Genomic DNA, 7,500 nt, shown 5'->3' with positions numbered 1-7,500 from the left:
GAAACCTGATCGACTAGTTGTTGGAATACATTAAATCTTTCTGGGCTTCTGAGTATCTCCATGAGCGGTGTGTTCCGCAATTCCCGTCTTGCCTCATTGGCAACTGGGTCGAATTCCGGGCATTCCAGAACTACGTGCTCGGGCGTCCCCACAGGAGCGCCACAGACACACTCAGGCGACTGCATACTGCCAATTCTGTGTAAATATGTTGGATATGGGCCATGCCCGGATAAAAAGTGTACCACTCCAAGTGTTATTGTTAGATGTTTCATCTTAAGCCTCTCGCGGACACTGGGAAAGAAGTCGAAGACCCTTCTCCCAGTGTCTGAGGACTGCCACTGCTCTTGCCAGATATCTGTAATTTTTTCCCTAATCTGCTTGATATTATTCATGTGTTCTCCTATAAGTGCTGTTACTTTTTCGTATTCCCGCTTTTGGATCCAGTGTATAGCTGCATGTTGTCTAATCATTAAATCCAGCGGGTGAAGTCCCATTATTACAAACAAAGCGTCCGTTGGTGTGGTGCTGAAAGCACCAACACACCGCATGATTACATTCCGCTGTATTCGTCTAATGACACGTGCTGGTTTCACCTGAGTGAGCCTGTGCGCCCACGCGCTGGAACCATACCCCACAACTGGTATCAGTATACAATTATTGTACATTTTAGTTGCCCCAGGGGGCAAATGAAAACGTCTTTGAGCAATACTGATCAGTTTGTTGAATATTGTGAGGGATTTGGTAGCCACATGGTCGATGTGCGGAGCATAGCTCCACGCCTCATCCATGAGGACGCCCAAGTATCTTGCAGACCTAGATCTCGCAACTAGTCTATTGTCCAGCCGCACGACTGGATCACGGGCCAGCTTTCCTTTTAAAAGAATGTAATTTGATTTATGTGGTGCAACTTGTAGTTTTGACTTTTGGCACCATTGCATTAAGATCTCAGATGCTTGTACTGTTTTATTCTCTATTTCAGCACGACTATCTCCTTCGACCATGATGAAAAGATCGTCTGCATACGCCACCGCTCCCAGTACCGTGTCGTTCCCATCCAAAGTTGTCAGCAGGGGGTCCATGTTTACATCCCAAAACACGGGGCCACACACAGAGCCCTGCGGGCAGCCCTTTGAGATGTCTTTCAACATCACGGCACCAGGAGCCGTGATTTTCGCAACTCTTTTCCGACAGTAATCCCTCAGGCAACCGTATAGCGCCCCCGGACACTCCATCTCCCGTAACTGGGAAAAGAGCGCCGGCCACCACAGGTTGTCGAAGGCGCCGGAAATATCCACCATGATGCCCAGGACATATTTCTTCGTGGACAAGTGCACAATACTTGCAACTTTATTTATGGCATCAGATGTAGACTTGCCCTTTCTGAAACCGTATTGCAATTCACTCATACCACGAAGAAGCCTGTGGCTAGACAGTCTAGACATCAGAAGCTTTTCAAAGGTCTTTCCCAAAACGTCAAGTAAACAGATGGGCCTATAGGACTTTGCTAGTGTAGGGTCCTTATCTTGGCCCTTCTTGATTATGACTACTTCTGCTGTTTTCCAGCATGTTGGGAAGCTCCGCAATTCCAAACATCTGTTGTAAATTTTGGCAAGACTTGGTGCCAACTTTTGTGCTATGCACTGCAGTACTTCTGCCGGTATACCATCTGGCCCTGGGGCTTTCCGCCTCGCGAAGGATTTTATTGCTTGTACCACCTCCTCTTGCGAGAAGGGGTAGACTTGTAGATTATTATTGTATTCTATTTGGTCTTGCTGACGTATCTCCCTCTGCAGCTCAGTGTCCAAATCAGGTCGGTCGTCCGGTAGGAGCACTCGAAGTAACTCCTCAGCAGTTTGTCTCCAGTCAATTGTCATGTCGTCAGTATCCTCCTTTTTGATTGTGGAGAGCTGCATGGGGAGTGTATTTTCTCCCTCACGATTTTGTAGGGCATGCCCCAAGGGTCCAGGGTTAGATGTTCCTTTACGAAGTCCTCCCAACTCTGCTGTCTATGTTGATTTAGGGTGTCCTTAAAGACCCTCTTCTGTCTTCTGTATATGGTAAGATGGAATTGTCTTTCTGCTTGGGCAAAAGCCCTTTGATAGTTCCTGCGTGCTCTACGCATAGACTGCCTGAGCCGTGACAGCTCTGGAGTCCATGGCGCAGTCGCTTTCCGAATGAGACGTCTTTTCACTGGTATCGCTACGGCGATAGCCGTCTTTATAGAGGTAGTTAGGGCCTCTACTGCCTCTTCCACGTTAAATTCAATTCCGAGCTCTGGAGGATCGAACTCCGCCTCCAGAAGGCCCCAGTTGGCTCTCCCGTAGTCATAACGCATTATCCACTCTGCAGGCACCCGGTCCTCCTCCACAGATATTTCAAATTCAATGACATTATGATCACTCGTAGTTATGCCGTCGTGTATTTTCCAGTTCAAAATTTTATTTGCAATGTCCATTGAGGTTAAAGTGATGTCAATAAAAGATGCTGCCCCGGCTCGGCTCCTATAAGTTGGAGGGTTGCCGGGGAGATTCGCAACATTCAAATTGTGTTCCATGATTAAATCTTCTAGTTCGATTCCTCTGTGGTCTTGTACCGGGCTGTGCCAGAGCGGCGATTTCGCATTTGCATCCATTGATATTATCATAGGCTTGTCTTGTAAGGTTCTTATTGCTGTCCGCAATTGTCTCAGGTAAATGTCAATATCATGTCTATACTGACAATACAGATTCATTAGATACAAACTGTGTCCTTTTAAATTTACTTCTACAACCGTGAGATGTGTAGTACATAATTGAGTAATTACAGTTGTTTTAATTAAATTACTTAATATTATGATTGAGGTCATTGGTTGCTGGCCTGAGGCAATCACCTGTGCGTTAACGGGAAAGCCAGGGACCCTTCCCGAGACGGAGTATGGTTCTTGTATTAATACAATGTCTACTTTATATTCCTCTGTTAGTCTTCTTAATTCGTGTAAGACTAACTGACTTCTCATTGCATTTACCTGAAACACTCTAAAGTGCATCAGGATACCTTGTATAGAAATGGCTATTTGGCCAAGTTTGGGCAGGATCAAAAGCGATCCTGCCGTACATCATTACCATATCATTATATATCTTCTTTAAGTCAAAAACCCTGCCCCTTCGAACAAAAACTTTCGATACAAGTTCCTCTAATTCTTTGAAATCAAGAGGTATATTTACTGCGGCGAGCTGGATGCAATCAGCATCCTCCAGAGCAGGGAATGTTATCTTTCTTCCTCTGGGATACCCGGTCCTCACCAGCTGCCTAAGAGCCACCGTCAAGATCGCTGGATCTTCTAATCGTGACAGTCTTAATGACTCCTCACATATACCATATGTATTCCCAGGGGGACAATTATTATAAGTCCTTTTTCTCACAGAGGTGTCTACATCTATTGGGTCCATTTTCTCTTTCACCTTGCCACCACCAGTTACTTCTACTTTCAAGGTTTCCAGTTCTACTTGTTCTACAGAGTCCTTTGACAAATTTTCTGTGCCATCACCAGTTTCAGTTTTGTCTAAACACAAATTTGTTAGTAATTTATATGTCTTCTCTGCAGTGTGTCCAGCAGCCGAGCCGGTGCCAGACGCCGATATCCTCCCCCTTGAGGCCAGGAAGCCCCCGACCTGGCAGGAGAAGTCCGCCGCCCCGCCCGACCCCGCCGCCGCGACCGAGACCCCCCTCCTGTCGGCCAGAAAAGACCCGACCTGACAGGAGAAGTCTACCATCTCCGGCTGCACGGCAGGAACTGGAACAAAGTAAGAATCGTTACTTACGTCATCTTCATCCAAAGATGATTGTGACCTCCACCTTCTCCATCTTTCTGCATCCCGTGCTACTTTGCTGGGTGACTTACGTTTCTGGACTTTTCGGCTAGTCGCCATAGTCAGTCCTTTGAATCAATCTTTGGAGTAACAACTTGTAGGTCATACACTCCCGTCCTGGGGAGTGACAGATCCTCTTTCTGTACCTACATGGGATGCATATTTCTCGTTTGTCACAAGATTTTTTATCATGGCCATCTTCCCCGCATTTTCCACAAACTGAGTTCTGAAAATTACAGTATTTGGCCACATGGCCATAATCCTGGCATTTTGTACATTTTGCCAGTGCTGTATAGTCTTTAACTGATATCGCTGTGTATCCTATATATAATTTGTTTGTTTTGACTATCAGTTTTCTGAGATCAGGTGCCACCTCTACGGCATGATGCACCGTGGGTCGATCCCGTGGCCCTGTTTTGAATCGTAACTTAAATTTCTCAATAAACTCTTCTTTTGTCATCATTTCCTCAAAATTTTGTTCATATGCACAATTGATGACGTCGTCCTGCGACATGTACGTCGGGACGTCGTACATCATCATTAGTGGTCTTCGTTTCTTTGGTTTCTCACAAACAAAGGAGTCATTTAATTTTTTGTTTGCTAATAGTTTGTCACAGTCCTCAGTTGAGGCTAATTCAACTATTAAAATGTTTTTGGTCGTTCTGACTTGATTAATTTTGATCTTATCTGTTCTTGGATTTATGCTTTTCTCAAACTGCTCTTTGGCCTTCTTAACGTCTTCGCCTTTTTTCGGTTTGACAAAAATGGTTGGTACAGTTTTCTCAATGTTCTGCCTTATAGTCTCTTGAACTGTCTTTTTAGGTTGAGCCGCTGCTGCTACTGCAGCATACGACCTTTGCGGTTTCTGTAATTCATTGCGGAGCCGCTCATTTTCAGCTTTCACTTCCGCGTACTGTCCTTCTAATTTAGCATGGGCAAGAGCCCAATTTGCTATATCCTCTTTCAAAGCCCTAATCTGATCGGCATTTATTTTCCCATGCCGCACACTCCGATCTAATAATCGGAGGAAAGAGGCGTGCCTCTCCATAACTGTCTGATTTAAACTTCTCTCATCAATTGGAGCATCATGCTCCGAAAGCGCCGATTCACTCTCCATTTGTTCTGCCATATTGCCAAGAAGAGTGAAAAAATTGGGGCCCGTCTGTTACCCCCGACCGGCACCTCTGGCATGGGGGGGGGCTAATGGCAGCTCACCCACCGGTCCCGCCCCTGGACCAAGGGCGCAAGAGAGCTGCTAGGTTGAACGTGCCGTTTCCAACACACTCGTCCTCTTCGACGGCCTTGCCATCGCAGTTTTCATCCCTCCCTCCCCGGCAAGTGCCCCCCGCACTCCGGGAAGGCGGATTCACCTTCCGTCCTTCGCCCCTTACTAGGCCGAGCTCCCACTCAAGGCCAAGGACCCGGCCCTACTCAGGTGCCGGGTCGGTCACCCAGACTTTCAGGGGTCTGGACCCAGCTAACCTAGCCGGGGACATGTCACCACACCCCGGCTTGGCAGATCATGTCTCGGATATCCAGAGACACGGCGAAGGACACTTGACGGCTCAGGCCGGAGTCCCACCCCGGCGAACAAGACCGTCGGAATCAGTGCGCAAGATGTTCGACGCACTGTGTTTTGGGAACAGGTGTTGTGTCCCCTTTGACGCAGCACCCCCTGCGCCATGCACCCTTTGCTTTCGCCTTGGGTTGGGGGACTTTTAACGTCGTCCAGGACGTGAGGAACTGCGGCAGAAGGACCGCAGGGTTCCGGGATCGTCGTGAGACTTACCCTCATACCCTCGCCCAACCACCGCGCTCAACTCAGGGGAGACAGGTGTTGTGTCTCCCGTAACGCAGCTTCCCCTGCGCCATGCACCCTTTGCTTTCGCTTGGGTTGGGGGCATTTAACGTCCTGCCAGGACGGGAGTTTTACGTCCTACCTTGACACACGACAACCCACACCTATCGACGCAGCCCGGAAGGTGTTAAAGGAGTCAGTCCGGGTCTTATATGTGGAGTTTTACATCAACGAGACGGTGCGGCACTCAAACCCGAGTTACGTTCCCCGGAGGGTCTCCACACGTACTGGGGGATCATGACCGACCATGTCTCACCCACCGCTTTTGATAATTCACGGTGGGCCAGTGCGGACCAGTGTGGGTTGCACCCAGTTAAGGGCTAGCCTTTTAACGTCATGCATGGACGGCCCTTCCCGTGTTAGCTTCACCCCATCTTGTGGGGGTACTGAGCCCCAGGGCCACGTCAAGGCCACGGGATAGGACATTACGGTCCCCGCCCCACTCAGGTTCCTCTGAGCCCTGCTGAAGACAATACTTTCAGGGAATCAGAGGGTCTCCTGGCGGTTTTAACCCAGTTATCGGGAGGCAACACACCTCCCCCGGGTGGCGCCACGCAGACCGCTTTCCCAGGGAGTAGATAGGGACAGCGGGAATCTCGTTAATCCATTCATGCGCGTCACTAATTAGATGACGAGGCATTTGGCTACCTTAAGAGAGTCATAGTTACTCCCGCCGTTTACCCGCGCTTGCTTGAATTTCTTCACGTTGACATTCAGAGCACTGGGCAGAAATCACATTGCGTCAACACCCGCTAGGGCCATCGCAATGCTTTGTTTTAATTAGACAGTCGGATTCCCCCAGTCCGTGCCAGTTCTGAGTTGATCGTTGAATGGCGGCCGAAGAGAATCCGCGCACCCGCGCGCCCCCGGAGGAGCACGCTAAGGCGGACGCGGCCTCGCAGCAAGGAAGATCCGTGGGAGGCCAAGGCACGGGACCGAGCTCGGATCCTGCACGCAGGTTGAAGCACCGGGGCGCGAACGCCGCGCAGGCGCGCGCATCCTGCACCGCCGGCCAGCACGAGGCCAACCAACGGCGAGAGCAGACCACGCCCGCGCTAAACGCCCGCACTTACCGGCACCCCTACGGCACTCACCTCGCCCAGGCCCGGCACGTTAGCGCTGACCCACTTCCCGACCAAGCCCGACACGCCCCGATCCTCAGAGCCAATCCTTATCCCGAAGTTACGGATCCAATTTGCCGACTTCCCTTACCTACATTATTCTATCGACTAGAGGCTCTTCACCTTGGAGACCTGCTGCGGATATGGGTACGAACCGGCGCGACACCTCCACGTGGCCCTCTCCCGGATTTTCAAGGTCCGAGGGGAAGATCGGGACACCGCCGCAACTGCGGTGCTCTTCGCGTTCCAAACCCTATCTCCCTGCTAGAGGATTCCAGGGAACTCGAACGCTCATGCAGAAAAGAAAACTCTTCCCCGATCTCCCGACGGCGTCTCCGGGTCCTTTTGGGTTACCCCGACGAGCATCTCTAAAAGAGGGGCCCGACTTGTATCGGTTCCGCTGCCGGGTTCCGGAATAGGAACCGGATTCCCTTTCGCCCAACGGGGGCCAGCACAAAGTGCATCATGCTATGACGGCCCCCATCAACATCGGATTTCTCCTAGGGCTTAGGATCGACTGACTCGTGTGCAACGGCTGTTCACACGAAACCCTTCTCCGCGTCAGCCCTCCAGGGCCTCGCTGGAGTATTTGCTACTACCACCAAGATCTGCACCGACGGCGGCTCCAGGCAGGCTCACGCCCAGACCCTTCTGCGCCCACCGCCGCGACCCT

At 50.3% G+C, this 7,500-nt stretch overlaps 1 pseudogene; it reads right to left on the bottom strand.

Annotated features, from left to right (window-relative positions):
- Window positions 1–6,258: 6,258 nt before the first annotated feature.
- LOC124587757 overlaps window positions 6,259–7,500 on the bottom strand; it is a 2,980-nt pseudogene continuing 1,738 nt past the window's right edge.

The sequence above is a fragment of the Schistocerca americana genome, unplaced genomic scaffold (genome assembly GCF_021461395.2).
Source record: "Schistocerca americana isolate TAMUIC-IGC-003095 unplaced genomic scaffold, iqSchAmer2.1 HiC_scaffold_614, whole genome shotgun sequence".
NCBI lineage: Eukaryota > Metazoa > Arthropoda > Insecta > Orthoptera > Acrididae > Schistocerca > Schistocerca americana.
The sequence above is the reverse complement of the archived record's forward strand: the minus strand, read 5'-3'. Positions and strand labels throughout refer to the sequence as shown.